Source organism: Mirounga angustirostris, unplaced genomic scaffold, assembly GCF_029215605.1.
Source record: "Mirounga angustirostris isolate CCGP_5_RB_7025 unplaced genomic scaffold, mMirAng1.0.hap1 SCAF_8, whole genome shotgun sequence".
Classification (NCBI taxonomy): Eukaryota; Metazoa; Chordata; class Mammalia; order Carnivora; family Phocidae; genus Mirounga; species Mirounga angustirostris.
Window position 1 is genome coordinate 129323638 of NW_026991716.1, and position 18631 is coordinate 129342268.

Consider the following 18631-nt stretch of genomic DNA (forward strand, 5'->3'; position numbering starts at 1 on the left):
TTTTATCTTATAGCTGTTAAAAATAAACACTTTTTGGGGGCTCCTGGGTGGCTCAATCAGTTAAGCGTTCGACTCTTGATTTCGGCTCAGGTCACAATCTCAGGGTCATAAGATTGAGCCCCATGTCAGGCTCTGTGCTGGGCATGGAACCTGCTTAAGATTCTCTCTCTCCCTCTCCCTTTGCTCCCCTCTCCACCACTCTTTCTTCTCACAAACAAAAAAACCCACAAACAAAAAACTAAACACTCTTCTATTTTTAAAAATTACACTTATGAATGTTAATTATACATACACATAAACAACTGTTTGCAGCAGGCCTGAAAAAGGATGAAGTCCTGAAACAGACTATCAGAGGCAGTTTCGTGATGACTTTGCCTCAGTAATCAGTTCTTAGTTAATTATGATCAATCCAATTCTACTTAACAAGCAGCACGTATTTCTTTTTTTTTTTAAAGATTTTATTTATTTATTTGAGAGAGAGAGAATGAGAGACAGAGAGCATGAGAGGGAGGAGGGTCAGAGGGAGAAGCAGACTCCCTGCAGAGCAGGGAGCCCGATGCGGGGCTCGATCCCGGGACTCCAGGATCATGACCTGAGCCGAAGGCAGTCGCCCAACCAACTGAGCCACCCAGGCACCCACGTATTTCATTTTTTAAAAACAAAAATGAACTCTGTCATTGTACTGCTGAAAATTACACATATTCTGTCTACAACATAACCCAATCTACTGATAACTACTTCATAAATGAAATAAAGATGGACACATCTTATGCTTTTATGAAGGAAGCTGGTCCCTAATGATAAGCAGTTTTCCCCTAAGCCTTCCCAAAATATTAATAGCCTACTAATGAAATTTTTTAGGTTTCACATTTAGCTCACCAGTCTAAAATTTACAGAATTCCCCTCTTGCCCTTCCTGAAAGTGAAAATATTTTCCATTTCCTGTTCTGCAACCTATCATTTCTCTGCAATCAAGGATTAACGATAGTGGTTATGCAATGTCATGTGTCAGTTCTCTCAATATCTGAGTTATATTTCATTCATAGCATCTAAGCATTCCATTACTAAGTCACTTATTTTGGGTTTCAACTCCAAGTTTAGTACCATTTTACTATAAGTATTTTACCATTTCCAGTATCATTCTCCTTGACAGAGAAGATAAAAATTAACAAAATAAGCATAACTTGCTTTTCTCTGTAAATATACAACATTTGCTTCCATTCCTAACACAGAGCCTGGTAAACAGTAAGCAGTGCAAAAATATCTGCTGAACTAATAAATGCAAGTGATTTATCCCTTCTTTTTACTCTTAAAAAACTATAATCTTAGTTTTTTCTAATTATACAAAAATGCATCCTTATTGAAAAACTTAAATATTATATAATATAAAGTAGAAGTCCCTCATAATTCACCTCCCTCAACAGTAAGAATCACTTCAGTAGCCTGAATAATGGCATCCTAAAAGATATCTACTTCCTAATCCCTAGAATCTAAATGTTATCTTACTTGGAAAAAGGGACTTTGCAGATGTCATTAAGGATTTTGAGATGGAGAAATTATCATGGATTATTCAGGTAAGCAGTACACACAATTACAAGTGTTCTTCTGACAAGGGGGAGATCGGATACACACAGAAGGGGAAGAGGCAATGTGTCCGAGGGGACAGAGACTGGAGTGATGTGGTCAGAAGCAAGGAATGCCGGCAGCCAAAATGGCAAGGAACAGATTTTCTCCTAGAGCCTCTTGGAGAAGAGTGGCCTTGTCAACACCTTGATTTTGGGCCAGTGATACTGATTTTGAATTTCTGGCCTCCAGAACTTTAAGAGAATAAATGTACGCTTTTTAAATCCTCATGTGTAGTGATTTGTCATGTAAGCGGCACAAAAGTATATTAATACTGCATACTCTAGACATTTTCAAAGAAGACATACAAATGGACAACAGATACATGAAAAGATGCTCAACATCACTAATCATCAGGGAAATGCAAACCAAAACCACAAGAAGCTATCACCTTATACCTGCCAGAATGGCTAGAATCAAAAAACAAGAAATAACGTTGATGAGGATGTGGGAAAAAGGAACCCTTGTACCCTGCTGGTGGGAATGTACTTTGGTGCAACCACGGTGGAAAACAGTATAGATGCTCCTTAGAAAATAAAAAATAGAAATACCATACAATCCAGTAGTTCCATTACTGAGTATTTACCCAAAGAAAACGAGAACCCTAATTAAAAAAGATATATGCAGGGGCACCTGGGTGGCTCAGTCGTTAAGTGTCTGCCTTCAGCTCAGATCATGATCCCAGGGTACTGGGATTGAGCCCCACATCGGGCTCCCTGCTCTGCGGGAAGCCTGCTTCTCCCTCTCCCACTCCCCCTGCTTGTGTTCCCTCTCTCATTGTGTCTCTCTCTGTCAAATAAATAAATAAAATCTTTAAAAAAAAAAAAAGATATATGCATCCCAATGTTTACTGCAGCATTATTTATCATAGCCAAGATATGGAAGCAACCTAGGTGTCCAATGACAGACGAATGGATAAGGATGATGTGGTATACACACACACACACACAACGTACTATTACTCAGCCATAAAAAAGAATGAGATCAGGGCAGCCTGGATGGCTCAGTGGGGTAAGTGTCTGCCTTTGGCTCAGGGCATGATTCCAGGGTCAAGGGATCATGACCCTGGGATCAAGCCCCATGTTGGGCTCCCTGCTCAGCAGGGAGTCTGCTTCTCCCTCTCCTTTTGTCCCTCTCTCCCGCTTGTGCTCTCTCTTAAATTAATAAATAAAATCTTAAAAAAAAAAAAAACCAAAAAACCCAAAATGGGATCACAAAATATGACATCATTTTATATAATACATGAATTTATAAGAAGAAAATGCTGTGTTGCCCAAACTTCTCTGACCAAAGAACTTTTTTCCTTCCGAGCATTTCATGAGATTCATTTCTATGGAATATATTTTAGAAGATGCTGGGCCAGGGGCACCTGAGTGGCTCAGTTGGTTAAGCGTCTGCCTTTGGCTCAGGTCATGATCCAGGAGTCCCCGGATCAAGCCCCGCATTGAGCCCCACATCGGGCTCCCTGCTCAGTGGGGAGTCCACCTCTCCCTCTGCTCCTCCCCTTGCTCATTCTCTCACTTGCTCACTCTCTCAAATAAATAAAATTAAGAAAAGGAAAGGAAAGGAAAGGAAAGGAAAGGAAAGGAAAGGAAAGGAAAGGAGAGGAAAATGCTGGGCCAGTCATTCTAATCCTGTATTCTGTAACTCTGTACTTGAATGATGTAATTTCTTCTAACAGTGTTAACATCTGAGTATACAATGGTCCAGAAATGACTGAGGTCTGGTATATGTGTAATAATGTGTTTTAAGTTAAAATAAATGAAAAATTAGTTTATGCTTATCTCTTTCATCTACATGTTGAAATATGAATAAAATATGATGTCTGGAATTTATTTTAAAATATGACATCTGGAATTTTATTTACTTATTTATAATTGGGTTTTGTGGTGAAGTGGAGACACAGATGAGACAAACGTAGCTGATGACTGCTGCAGCTGGGTGATGGGCACATGAAAGTTTGTCATACTATCCCCCTTACTTTTGTATGTGCTTGAAATTTTCCAAAACAGAAAGTTAACAACTAAAAAAGAAAGGAAATGACTACAGTGCTCTGGATCTTGAAATGGTTCTGCTGCAGATTATTCTTACACAAATACAAAACACACAAAGAACACACAGGATTTCTTTAATTTAAAGGAACCATTAATTCCATGCAACAACATCATTTCAACATTAGCTTTTCAGGGGAAATAACAGAGACATTACATTTATCTTTTTTTTTTTTTTTTTAAGATTTTATTTATTTATTTTAGAGAGGGAGAGAAAGCACAAGCAGGAGAGACAGGCGGAGAGAGAGAATCTCAAGCCGACTCCATGCTGAGCACAGAGCCCAATGTGGGGCTTGATCTCACGACCCTGAGATCATGACCTGAGCTAAAACCAAGGGTCAGACGCTCATCTGACTGTGCCACCCAGGCACCCTGAAACATTACGTTTAAATGTTTGTTTCAAAAGGTAATCCATACCATCTGATTTCAATAATGATGGAATGGACGAAATGTGGCATATCTTTATCTAATTGCTCTTGATAAATCCTTGTGCCAGAGACTATCTTCACATACTGCCCTCTATTTCCTAAATTAGTTCTGGCCAAAGCTCTGTGAACTGATGTAATGTGTCAATTCTAGGTTGAGGCAGTTAAAAGCCAGAGCTTCTCCATCTCTCTCTTCCTGCTTCAATAACAATGCTGGTCACATTTTGAGATGGTAGCCTCACAATATGGAGGGAATATGGGTTCCTAAGCCACTGGATGGCTTACTACTGAACCCCACTGGACTCTGTGTAAGGAAGGTAGGAATCTCTGTTGTGTTATACCACTGATATTTTGCGATATTACCACAAAACAGCTTAATATTATTGTGGAAATAAAGACCATCCAAGGGACGCCTGGGTGGCTCAGTCAGTTAAATGCCTGACTCTAGATCTCAGCTCAGGTCTTGATCTCAGGGTCATCAATTTGAGCCCTTGCAATGGAGCCTACTTAAAAAACATTTTTTTTAAATAGATAAATAAATACCAGTGAAAATAAGCAGAGTCTATTTATTAAGAGCCTGCCATAGCAAGGGAGGCAGCCAGCCACCATCTCTTTGGCAGAGATTCAAAGGCAGGCAGGGGAGCGGAAAAGCTTTAAATTGAATAAAAGGGAAGACATCAGGTATGCTCTGCCACAAGAAAGCTGGAGGCCAGCTAACTTGAAGCAGGGCAACCTATGTGATTGGTTGGGGGGTGTATTTGTCTTTCCCTGGTTGGTCCTGAGTTAGAAGTTGGCAGTTACTGACTAAGACCTGGCTGTTTGGGCCTATTGCTACTGAGGCTGTGGGTCACAGTTCTATTTTCATGTATGATCTGGCCATTGTCTATCTGCCTATTTAGTCTCTCACTCTCCTAATACAGACATTGGTACCTAGAAGTGACATGCTACTATAACAAATACCCTAATATAGTATAGAGTTAGTAGTGAGGCAAAGGGCTTCAAGGAAAGTGATGCTGGGGGCTGGAAAAATGAAGAACCATGTTTAACCGTGGCTAAATATTTGATAAAGCTGTTGTCTGTTATAACTTACAAGGTGACAAAGAGTCTACTGAATTTGTAGTTCTATAAAAAAGAGTTTGAGAAAGAGAATCTTAAAAGTGTATGTTGGCTGCTATTGGCTATTTGGCAAAGCATTATAAGTAAATGATAAGGTCAGGAAAGCAGCAGCTGATTTGCAAACAGAAATAGGAAGGAATAGACAGAATTCAGAAATTTAAAGTCTTGTTGGAATGCAGCTTGCTTCTAGACCCCGAACAGGAAGAGATGGAATTAAAAGGCTGAGCTCAGATGCCCACTGGCATCTCTCAGCTGGATGAAGTACCTCAGTGGTAAAACCCACACTGAGGGGATAGCCATCTCTCAAACAACCAACTGAGTAGAGAAATGGGAGCCCTCAATCTTTGGAAGAGGTTACTAACACATGTGAACTTATGGTTAGGGACACATGGAATTGACTAGAACTAAACACATCAAAGGCTTACTAACTTTGAGGAAATTACTTTGTTAAAATTTTATTTATTTACTTATTTATTTTTAAGATTTTATTTATTTGACAGAAAGAGACAGCCAGAGAGGGAACACAAGCAGGGGGAGAGGGAAAAGCAGGCTTCCCTCAGAGCAGGGAGCCCGACACAGGGCTTGATCTCAGGACCCTGGGATCATGACCTGAGCTGAAGGCAGACACTTAAGGACTGAGCCACCCAGGCGCCCCAGTTAAAATTTTTTTTAAAAAAACTACTCAAGCTGAGACTAAAAAAGCCTTTGACTATTCACAATTTAAACCCCTGGGGCTCCCAACTTCCATGAAGCATATTCTAGATGAGAAGATTTGCACCTTCCAAAGAGGACTAGTCTCCCAAAGTTCACACAGCCCTATGTGGCCAAGGATGATAATCGGAAAAAGAACCCCAAGGAGGTTCTTGGAAGGAACTATGGCCAAGGGTCACAGAGAACAATGAATGAGGGAGTTCTTTCCATATAATTGGATTAAGGCCCAATTAAGGAAAATCCCTACCTCCAAGGCTGGTTGCTTGCAAGACCTATGGTTGTCTATAGAGGTATCAAAATTATTACAGAACAGCGATTGCTGCTATTTCCTATTCTCCTTTTCTAACAGTAGTGCTTACTAAGGCCCTGCCATTCTTGTTATACCACTGTGTACTTAGTGGTGAGTGAATGAGTGAGAAGAGATGGAGAGGAGGACAGAGTGAGAGCAAAGATAACTGAACAAGTCTCTGGACCAAGAGGAACCATAGTTGTACCTGAAGGGCAGATTACTGGACATACGGGCCACAGGGCCTGTGAATCTAGCTATTGCCGCTTAGGGCCCAATATACTATCAAAAGAATAATATAATACTATGAACATCTTTCGTCAGTAAGTACAGTGTTTTCTTGATTCTAAGATACATGCTTTTCCATATTCTAGTATTTCTGAAATTGAGTATATACAAAAGTCAGTATTTATTTTTAAAGATTTTCTTTTTTCTATTTTAAGTAGGCTCCATGGCCAGCATGGAGCCCAAAGCAGAGCTTGAACTCACGACCCTGAGATCAAGACCTGAGCTGAGATCAAGAGTGAGATGCTAAACGGACTGAGCCACCTGGGAGCCCCTTAAGATTTTTATTTTACTTTTAAATATTATTTTTTTCCAAAGATTTTATTTCTTTATTTTATAGAGAGAGAGCACCTGAGTGAGCAGGGGGAGGGGCAGATGGAGAGAGAATCTGAGGCCGACTCTGCATTTAATGCAGAGCCCAGCACAGGGCTCAATGATCTCATGACTATGAGATCATGACCTGAGCCAAAACCAAGAGTTGGTCGCTTAACCAACTGAGCCACCCAGGCTTCCAAGATTTTGGAATTTCTACACCCAATGTGGGGCTCGAACTTACAACCCCGAGATCAAGAGTTGCACGCTCTACTGACTGAGCCTGCAAGGTGCCCCTTAAAGTCAATATTTAAAGAAATTTTGCCAGCTCCAAAGCAGAGAAGTTCTGGAACAGCAGACAGTGCACATAGCTAATTTGACCATAAATACGAGGTGAAATTTCCTTGTCATCTCAACTCTGTGTGTGTGTTTTTAAGTAGGCTCCATGCCTAGCATGGAGCCCAATGTGGGGTTTGAACTCAGGACCCTGAGATGGAGACCTAGCTGAGATCAAGATCTGACGCTTAACCGACTGAGCCACTTATGTGCCCCAACTGTGTTATTTTTACAGGCAGCACCACATATAGTTGAATCTAGACCTTTGATTAATAGTCAAATGTCTTTTTTTCAAAAAGATTCTATGATGTAGCATTTTGTACTCAGGCAATGCAATTAAAGGTATAAAGAATTGCCAAATTTAGGTGAGATCACATAATTTTCAAAGGTAGGAGAGATTCATAAAGTACATGCACTCAGACATGAAACAACTGTCAAAGTCGTCTGAGTTATCATCATCAAATGTTCAATTTCCAGCAGTAATTCACTTAGCTAAGAAAAAAATAGTTTAAGCAAAAAGAAAAGACAAAACCCCAGTATTCTTCAATATGCCTCAAAATTATATACTTAATCATAAAAAAAAAAAATAAAAGTAGCATGTCCCCATATTATGTGTTAACTACCCCAAAGCCCAAAGAAATTCAGCCTTATTCACATTCAGAATTTTTTCTGAATGTGAATAAGGCTGACTCAAACTTTATTGCCATTCAAAAAAAAAGGGGGGGGTTCTACAATTGACTGGATAAATGTATGCTACTGAAGGTTAATAAAAAACTATGTTTAGGGGCGCCTGACTAGCTCAGTCAGTGGAGCACATGACTTTTTTTTTTTTTTTTAAAGATTTTATTTATTTATTTGAGAGAGAGAGAATGAGAGAGAGCACATGAGAGGGGGGAGGGTCAGAGGGAGAAACAGACTCCCTGCCGAGCAGGGAGCCTGATGCGGGACTCGATCCAGGGACTCCAGGATCATGACCTGAGCCGAAGGCAGTTGCTTAACCAACTGAGCCACCCAGGCGCCCGAGCACATGACTCTTGATCTTGGGATGTAAGTTTGAGCTCCACAATGAGTACAGAGACTACTTAATTTAAAAAAAATTTTTAAGAAATATTATTGAAAAAATTAACTATAGGGGCACCTGAAAAAATTAACTATAGGTGGCTCAGCCGGTTAAGCGTCTGTCTTCGTCTCAGGTCCTGATCCCAGCATCCTGGGATTGAGCCCCATGGCAGGCTCCACGCTCAGTGGGGAATCTGCTTCTCCCTCTCCTTCTGCCCCTTCCCCTGCTTGTGCTCTCTCTCTCTCAAATAAATAAATAAAAATTTTTTTTAAAAAAAGAAAAAATTGACCATAAAAAAACTATGTTTCTATTTCTTTCCCTGAAATACTGTTACTAAATAGATGGTTTTAGACTTACTGTTTAGAATTTCTTGAAACTGAGAAAATATGACAATTCAACCTTATTTTTCTAAATAACTAAATACTGAATACATCATGTATATGTACCATAATTTATCTATCCCCTACTCATGGGCATTTAGGTTGTTCCCAATTTTTGCTATTATGATGTTTCAAACATTGATAACTTCAGCTGTATTGGTAATATTCTAGTTCTGAGGATGGGTGGAGAGTTCATGAATTTTTTTTATTATGATCATAGCTTACACGTATATAACATATTCCTTGTAAATATAAAAACTAGTTCATTAAAAAATAAAACAATAAACTGTTGTGCAAACATTGTTGAGCATTTCCCTTAGGACAAATTCCCAGGCACTGGGTGGCTTAGCTGGTTAAGTGTATGACTCTGGATCTCAGCTCAGGTATCGATCTCAGGGTTTTGAGCTCAAGCCCCATGTTGGGCTCTACGCTGGGCATAGAGCCTACCTAAAAAAATAAATAAATATTTATATATATTTTGTTTATATATACTCTATATATTTATTTATATATATTTTATAATAAATAAAAATAAATTCCCAGAACTGGAATTACTGCATCAAAAAGAATGCATACAGGCATATCTAGTTTTAGTATACGTGCTGCCGAAGTGAGCACCAGGCATACCTAGTTTTATTTGGCTCCTCTTTATTACATTTCAGATACTGCATTTTTTTTTTTTTTTAACAAATTGAAGGTCTGTGGCAACCTTGCCTTGAACAAGTCTATTGACACCATTCTTCCAACAGTATTTACTCACTTCGTGTCTCTATGCCATATTTTGGTAATTCTTTAAGTATTTCAAAACTTTTCATTATTGGGCGCCTGGGTGGCTCAGTCGTTAAGCATCTGCCTTCGGCTCAGGTCATGATCCCAGGGTCCTGGGATCGAGTCCCACATTGGGCTCCCTCCTCAGGGGGAAGCCTGCTTCTCCCTCTCCCACTCCCGCTGCTTGTGTTCCTGCTCTCGCTATCTCTGTCTCTGTCAAATAAATAAATAAAATCTTAAAAAACAACAACAACAAAAAACCTTTTCGTTATTATTTTATTTGTTATGGGGATCTGTGATCAGTGATCTCTGACACTATTACTGTAATTGATTGGGTACACCATGAACTGCACCCATACAAGACAGCAAATTTAATGTTGTTGTTCTGACTGCTCCACCCACCAGCCATTCCCCCATCTCTTCAGGCATCCTGATTCCCTGAGACACAACAATACTGAAATTAGACCAATTAATAACCCTATAATGGCCTCTAAGTGTTCAAGTGAAAGGAAGAGTTGCAGCTCTCTTGCTTTAAATAAAAAGCTAAAAACGAATAAGCTTAGTGAGGAAGGCATGTCAAAAGCTGACATACCAAGAGGAACCATATTTGGACCTGAAGGGGAGATCTCTGAAATTGAGTATATACAAAAGTCAGTATTTATTTATTTATTTTTAAAGATTTTCTTTTTTCTTTCTTTTTTTTTTTTTAAAGATTCTATTTATTTATTGGAGAGAGAGAGAATGAGATAGAGAGAGAGCATGAGAGGGGGGAGGGTCAGAGGGAGAAACAGACTCCCTGCTGAGCAGGGAGCCCGATGCGGGACTCGATCCCGGGACTCCAGGATCATGACCTGAGCCGAAGGCAGTCACTTAACCAACTGAGCCACCCAGGCGCCCAAGATTTTTTTTTTTCTTGTGCCAGTTAGCTAAGTTGTAAATGCAAAGGAAAAGTTGTTGTTGTTTTTTTTTAAGATTTATGTATTTATTTTATTTTATTTAAGATTTTATTTATTTATTTGACAGAGACAGACACAGTGAGAGAGGGAACACAAGCAGGGAGAGTGGGAGAGGGAGAAGCAGGCTTCCTGCTGAGCAGCGAGCCCGATGCGGGGCTCGATCCCAGGACCCTGGGATCATTACCTGAGCTGAAGGCAGATGCTTAACGACTGAGCCACCCAGGCACCCCAAGATTTATGTATTTATTTTAGAGAGAAAGAATGAGAGTGCGAGCAGGGGTAGGGGCAGAGGGAGAGAATCTTTCAAGTGGACTCTCCACTGACAAGGCGCCTGAGGCGGGGCTGGATCCCACATCCCATGAGATCATGACCTGAGCCAAAACCAAGAGTCAGACACCCAACTGACTGAGCCATCCAGACACCCCAGGAAAAGTTTTGTTTTTTTTTTTAAGATTTTTTATTTCTTCATTTGAGACAGAGAGAGAGCATGATCAGGGAGTCCACGTGAGGCTCGATCCCAGGACCCTGGGATCATGACCTGAGCCGAAGGCAGACGCTTAATCATCTGAGCCACCCAGGCGCCCCCCCTCCCCCCGGAAAAGTTCTTAAAGGAAATTAAAAGTGCTACTCCAGGCATGCCTGGCTGGCTCAGTTGGTACAGCATGTGACTTGATCTCAGGGTTGTAAGTTTGAGCCCTACGTTGGGTGTAGAGAGTACTTGAAAATAAAAATCTTTAAAATAAAAAAATAATAAATCAAATCAAAGTGCTACTCCAGTGAATGCATGAATGATAAGAAAGCGAAATGCCCTTATTGCTGATATGGAGAAAGTTTTGGGGGTTTGTGTTAACAGATCAACCAGCCACAACATTACCTTAAGCCAAAGACTAATCCAGAGCAAGGCCCTCCCTAACTCTCTTCAATTCTGTGAAGACAGAGAGGTAAAGACAGTGCAGAAGAAAAGTTTGAAGCTAGCAGAGGTAGGTTCTTGAGATTTAAAGAAAAAAGCCATTTCCATAACATAAAGTGCCAGGTGAAGCAGCCAAGTACTGACTTAGAAGGTACATCAAGTTATCTGGGAAATCTATCTAAGATAATTAATAAAAGTGGTTCCACTAAACAACAGATTTCCATTGTAGGTAAAACAGCCTCTATTGGAAGAAAATGCCACCTAGGCCTTTCATAGCCAGAGAGAAGTCAATGCCTGGCTTCAAGGCTTCCAAGAACAAGCTGACTCTCTTGTTAGAGGCTAATGCAGCTGGTGACTTTATCTTTCTAAAAATCCTAGGGCCCTTAACAGTTACGCTAAACCTACTCTGCCTGTGCTTTATAAATGTAACAACAATGCCTGGATGACAGAACATCTGTTTACAACATGGTTTCCTGAATATTTTAAGCCCATTGTTGAGACCTACTGCTCAGAAAAAAAGATTCCTTTCAAAATATAACTGTTCATTGACAATGTACCTGGTCACCCAAGAGCTCTGATGGAGATGTACAATGAGATTTATGTTGTTTTCATGCCTGCTAACAAACATCTATTCTGCAGTCCAGGGATCAAGGAGTCATTTCAACTTTCAAGTCTCATTATTTAAGAAATACATTTCATAAGGCTATAGTTGCCATACACAGTGATTCCTCTGATAGATCTGGGCAAACCTTTTCCAGAAAGGTTTTCCATTTCCAGAAGGTTCCAGATTCACCATTCTAGATGCCATTAAGAACATTCATAATTCATGGGAAGAGGTCAAAACAGCAACATTAAGAGGAGTGTGGAAGAAGCTGATTCCAACCCTCATGGGTGATTTTGAGGGGTTCAAGACTTCAGTGGAGGAAGTAACTACAGATGTGGTACAACCTCATGATAAAACTCTAATAGACGAGGGGTTGCTTCCTTATGGATGAGTAAAGAAAGTAGTTTCTCAAGATGGAATCTACTGCTGGTGAAGATGCTGTGAAGATTGTTGAAATGACAACAAAGGATTTAGAATATTACATAAACTTAACTGAGTTTCTTAACTTAGTTGAGAAAGCAGTGGCAAGCTTTGAGCGGATTGGCTCCAATACTGAAAGAAGTTCTACTGTGGTTAAAATGTTATCAAACAGCTTGGTGTGCTACAGAGAAATCGTTCATGAAAGGAGGAGTCGATCGATACAGCAAACTTCACTGATGTCTTATTTTAAGAAACTGCCACAGCCACCCTAACCTTCAGCAACCACCACCCTGATCAGTCAGCAGCCATCAACATGGAGGCAAGACCTTCCATCAGCAAAAAGATTATGACTTGCTAAAAGCTCAGATGATGGTTAGCATTTTTTAGCAGTAACTTATTTTTTAATTAAGGTATATATATTATCTTTTTAGATGTAATGCTATTGCACTATCAAGTAGACTATAGTATGGTGTAAACATGACTTTTATATGCACTGGGAAACCAAAAATTCATTTGACTCGCTTTATTACAATATTTGTTTTATTGCAGTGGTCTGGAACTAAACCTGCAATATCTCCAAGATATGCTTGTATTTAAAATCCTGACATCTGAATCGCTAAAATCAAAAACACAAGAAACAACAAATGTTGGTAAGGATGTGGAGAATAAGGAACCCTCTTGCACTGTTGGTGGGAATGCAAACTGGCACAGCCACTGTGGAAAACAGTATGGAAATCCCTCAAAAAGTTAAAAATAGAACTACCCTGAGATCCAGTAATTGCACTACTGGGTATTTACCCCCAAAATACAAGAACACTAATTCAAAGGGATTCGTGCACCCCTATGTTTATAGCAGCATTATTTATAAGAGCCAAATTGGGAGCAGCTGAAGTATCCATCAATAGATGAATGGATAAAGAAGACGTAGGGCGCACATACACACTGGAATATTATTCAGCCATAAAAAAGAATGAAATCTTGCCACTTGCAAGGACATGGATGGAGAAACAGACCTCTAATTATAGAGAACTGATGGTTACCAGAGGGGAGGTGAGTGGGGGGATCAGTAAAATAGGTGACAGGGATTAAGGAGTGCACTTGTGGTGATGAGCACTGGATGATGTATGGAATTGTTGAATTACTATATTATATACCTGAAATATAACACTGTATATTAACTACACTGGAGTTTAAAATAAAATACAATTCTTGAAAAAGGGAAAAAAAAATAAAAGATATGCCAAAAAATAAAATGAAATGAAATAAAATTCTGACACTTATTGTCAGATTGCCTTCCAGAAAGGTGTACTAATTTATAATTCCAACCACCAACAAGATATGGTCAACACTGGCATTAACAAATCTTAGTAATCTTTGGGGCGCCTGGGTGGTTCAGTCATCAAGCGTCTGCCTTCAGCTCAGGTCATGATCCCAGGGTCCTGGGATCGAGCCCCACGTCCGGCTCCCTGCTTAGCAGAAAGCCTGCTTCTCCCTCTCCCACTCCCCCTGCTTGTGTTCCCTCTCTCACTGTGTCTCTCTCTGTCAAATAAATAAATAAAATCTTAAAAAAAAAAAATCTCAGTAATCTTTGCTAATTGCAAATGTGAAAATTCAAATTAATAATAAGTAAAGAGAGTTTTTAAAAGAATTCTTCAAAAGCTATTTTGCTTTGAAACACGCTAACTCGTGTTACACTGGTGCCAGATTAATCTTCCAAATAAATAGTTCTGATCATGTCACCCTCAATGACTCCTTTAAATTAGTGGTTAGAGAGCTTTGGAGTCAAACTGCAGAGTACAAATCCCAGTTCTACCACTAACTGGCTGTGTAATCTTGGCAAGCTGTGCCTCAGTTTCTTCATCTTCAAATGTGGGCAATAATGGTCCTATCTAATCGGGTTATTTTGAGCATTATGCTCAAAATACAGTTTAATACAGTTGACCCTTGAACAACACAGGAGGTTAGAGGTGCCAGCCCCCTATGCAGTTGAAAATCTGAGTATAACTTCTGACTCCCCCGGAACTTAACCATTAATAGCCTACTGTTGACCAGAAGCCTTACTGATAACATAAACACAGTTAACATATACTTTGTTTAAGTATTATACTCTATATTCTTACAAAACTTTTTTTTCTTAGTTTTTTCTTCAGTATTTCTAGGTTATACATCTGTTTTTTTCATTTTTTTTTTCAAAGATTTTATTTATTTGAGAGAGAGAATGAGAGAGAGAGAGCACATGAGGAGGGGAGGGTCAGAAGGAGAAGCAGACTCCCTGTTGACAGGGAGCCCCATGCGGTACTCGATCCCAGGACTCCAGGATCATGACCTGAGCCGAAGGCAGCCGCTTAACCAACTGAGCCACCCAGGCGCCCTCATCTGTTTTTTCAATTTGTTGCAAATCTCCAAAAAATTTTCCAATATATTTAATGAAAAAAGTCTGAGTACAGGTGGACCCGCACACTTCATATCTGTGTTGTTCAAGGGTCAATGGTGCATGTCAAATGTTTAGAATAAATGCCCATTGGGGTGCCTGGGTGGCTCAGTCAGTTAAGCGTCTGCCTTCGGCTCAGGTCATGATCCCAGGGTCCTGGGATCGAGCCCCAAGTCAGGCTCCCTGCTCAGTGGGAAGCCTGCTTCTCCCTCTCCCACTCCCCCTGCTTGTGCTCCCTCTCTCACTGTGTGTCTCTGTCAAGTAAGTAAATAAAATCTTAAAAAAAAAAAAAAAGAATAAATGCCCCACTCAATTATCTTCTTATCTCTTTTCACTATCTCACTGGACTCTCCCCAGTGTACCTTATACTCTAACCAAGCCAACCTACTTGCTCTCAGCTTTTGTACCTCTGCTTTTCTACCTTCATGTCCTTACTCATCCTGTTTCTTCTTGGGAGAGGCCCTGCCATATTTTTTTCTTACAGAAATTATACCCAACTTTTAAGGTGCCATTCACATGCTGTCTTCACAAAGATTTCATTGAACTGCCTGTTTGTTAGCCTTCTCTGAACTGTAAATGCACTTTGCATGGTCAAATAAAACCTATGCTTTTGCCCTACTTTTGTAGTTGTCTCATTTTTCCTACTAGATCACAAATTCATAGAGAATAGGGTATCTTAAATATATATATCCCACCCCCCCCATACACACTCCAGATGAGGAAATGGATCCAGAGAGATAAACTGGCCTAAGTTCACACAGCCAGCTGGAGGTCACACTAGAAATAGAATCCACACATCCTGAACTGGCCCAGTGCTCTTCTCATCAGAACCTGCATCTTGAGTTTCCTAAAGGCAGGGATCATGACTCACTCATTCCTTTAAGGAACATTTAAATTGGTTAAACTGAACAGACAAAACCTCCGTTTCTTTGAAACTTCAGACCTTCATCAAATATGCAAATGTCAGCAAACCCAAACAGTTTTTGTAGATACCTCGTTCAACTTGGGGAAAAACCAGGTACCACTACATATTAAGATTTCAAAGTGTTACCTCTGGTTGAATTAGGTTTATAAAAAAAGATGGCCTGTCTCAGTGCTTTGACTAAGTCAGTTATGAGAGTAGCAACAGTAGTAATATGTACTGTTTCTTTCTGAGCAGCATATAGTCTCAGTTGCTTAGACAGCAACATTCAAGACTCTATTGCTTACTGATGACAGTTTCTTCAACTCGCTTTCTACAAAGCTGATCAAAAGTGAAAACTACCACTATATTTTATTTTATGCTGAAAAATGCCATTTCCACTTGATAAAAATGTTGTTCAATGACTAAATAACTTTGTGGTCTACAAAAAAGCCACTAATCTAAATATAACATCTAGAATGAAAACTAAATACTCAGAGTTAGATCTATTCCAAGGCTATATTTATACAGAATAACAAGGACTATCATTAAAAACAAAACAACCTATAGGAGAAAACAGATACCATACCAAAAAAAAACACTTCTAAATTTTTTCATACCAAAAAAAAAAAAATTGTAGAAGTACTTTTTTAATTTGCCTTTGGAGAGTGGCAAGGCATATTCAATAGATATTCAAGCACAGAAAGAATGCGCCTTCCCCAGCATGTGCCACGATCCAGTTTCTTGCAGCATCATCTGATCAGAATACAATGCCGCTACTTTTACTGTTAAAAATCAGTCAAATTCCTCCACTGCCTGAGGGAATCAACTAGCTCATTTTACCTGCCTATGAACATTTTAAGGAAAGAAATAACCTTACTTAAATCACAAATGTAGCTATCTTAGCAGAGAACATTCATTCCAATTATAATGTCCTACCTTTTCTTCCTCATGAAGGAAATTTGATAAAGAATTTTAATCTTCAATAAATAATCCATAAAGGCCTGACAAGCTTCATGATCCTGGGTGAAGTAACACAATATTTGTGTGTGAGACTGTATTTATTTACTTATTTCTCACTAGATTTATGAATAACGTCTACACAGCGATATATATTTTTTAAGTCATAGTAACATATGGGGCGACCAACATTAAACCTTGTTCTCTTAGAAAATAACTTTCAATTGGAGAAGTGAGAGAATGGGTTAATCAAATCACCGGAGAGTCATTCTTTGAGATCCAAGTTCTTTTTGAAGTCATAACAAATAATATTCCTTTCCTTTTCTTTCCTTCATTTTATTTAGGTACACAGTCCTACTCCATAAAAACCCTTCCATCCCTCCTACCCCTTCCAACTATGAACCGTAAGCTAACATTACAGTGGACTGGAAATAGAAATTCCCACGCTTTCTTCAAGGTAAATCCAGGATCGACTCTCTCTGGGATGCAAAGAACTGCGGCTCTTTCACTGCAATTTTCTTTCAGAACCACCTTTCACTTTCCTTCCTTCCTAAACACTGACCCGTCCGTGTTCGGGATAGGGGTGGAAGCGGGAGACACTCCGCGCAAAGCCTCCAGCAAGTCAGGCTCTCCCCAACCTAACCCGCACTTCCAAGGCCGCGGTGCCTGCGGCTCTTCCTGCAGCCCCGGGCGCGGCCAACCCTCGCTTCCCCAGGGCAGGGCTCAGCTCAGGTCCATGCAACCAGCCAAATCAGGCCCGCACCGGGCCGACCGGGCCCGGCCCACCCGTCCGCAGCAGCCCCTGGACCCCCGCCAGCGGGGCTGGGCGTGGGCCCCGGCGGCCACCGCCCCGCTCACTCGGTCTCGGGAGGAGAGAGTGAGCCCCACCCGCTACGCCAGCCCCAGACCTACCTGCAGGGGAGACCGGGGCTCCTGGACAGCGGCCACGGGCCCGAGGGCGGTCGCCCAGGCGGCTGGAGCCCGTCCCAAGGACCCCAAGTGTCCCTGGTGGGGCAGGGCGGGGAGAGACGCCGGGGAGCTGCCCCGGGCCAACGCGGCCCGTCGCGAGGGTCGCGGGGACCTGGCTCTCCCCTCAGCACCAGTCCGCCGCCGCCGCCGCCATTTTGCCTTCCACTCGGTGTCGCCGCCGCCGCACTCCGCCGCAGGTTTCCCGGATGTAGGCATTTCCCGGCGTCGCTTGCGCGGGGGCCGAGGACTGGGGGCTTCTGTCCGCCCGGCCGCCAGCAGCCCGCGCGCCGCCTGCAGCCTGCCAGCCGCCTCCGGTCGCCTTCTCCTCAGCGTGTTGGCGAGCGTCGCCTCGCGTCGCCCCCGCCTGGTGCTGCCCAGGTGACTCGTCCCGGCTCGTGGGATCAGGCTCTCCCCCTCCCAAGTCCACTCATTTCAGTGTCTCTCTTTTTTTAATTGAGCTCTTCTGTGCACGGATAGAGAATAAGACGCACATCTCAAGGAGTTTAATTCTCAGAAGGACAGCAATGAGTTGCTCTGAAACCTCGCTGTGGGAACCAGGATCGAGATTTCTAGAGGCTTTGAAATGAATTCAGTTTTGCTTAGCACTCTTTCCTCGAGTAAGTCGGTAGTTAAGTATTTGCTGAATCAGCCAGATCAATATATTCTTGAGCCAAGACAGGGTTAACAGAGTTTGGAGATTTTTAACCTGTCAACCGAATCGGTAGACGGGGAAGTCATTATTGCCATAATTGGAATAATGGCGACTGTCAGAAGAGGTTTTATTTCTTGCTAAGTTGAATTAGAAGTTTGGGATGAGATCATTAGGCTTATGGTGTTTGCAAGTACCGTCTACCCTTTGTAAAGAGTGCCTTTGCCAAATCTGCCTCTAGAAAATATAATTAGTATTTTAAAACATCTTTCTTTTTCTTTTCTTTAAGATTTTATTTTTTAAGTAATCTCTACACCCAACATGGGGCTGGAACTCACAACCGGAAGATCCAAGTCACAAGCTCCACCGACTGAGCCAGCCAGGAGCCCCTCAAACATCTCTTTTCATTCTTCTACTAGAGACTAACTATAAAAATTTTCTTCGAATTAAAATACTTTTCTTTCTTTCTTTTTTTTTTT

General features: G+C 41.0%; 1 protein-coding gene across 3 annotated transcripts in view; it reads right to left on the minus strand.

Moving 5' to 3' along the window:
* The window catches only part of LATS1 (large tumor suppressor kinase 1), a 51691-nt gene extending 34017 nt beyond the window's left edge, over positions 1 to 17674 (minus strand). For 2 of the 3 annotated variants that reach the window (XM_064598211.1, XM_054505598.2), the window contains exons 1-2: positions 17447 to 17674; positions 16514 to 16596 (exon numbers count right to left, since the gene is read on the minus strand). The gene's annotated coding sequence lies outside the window, so the exon portion shown is untranslated. The remainder of the gene's footprint in view (positions 1 to 16513; positions 16597 to 17446) is intronic. The other variant, XM_045865731.3, reaches the window with a different exon arrangement.
* Between the last annotated feature and the right edge of the window lie 957 nt (positions 17675 to 18631).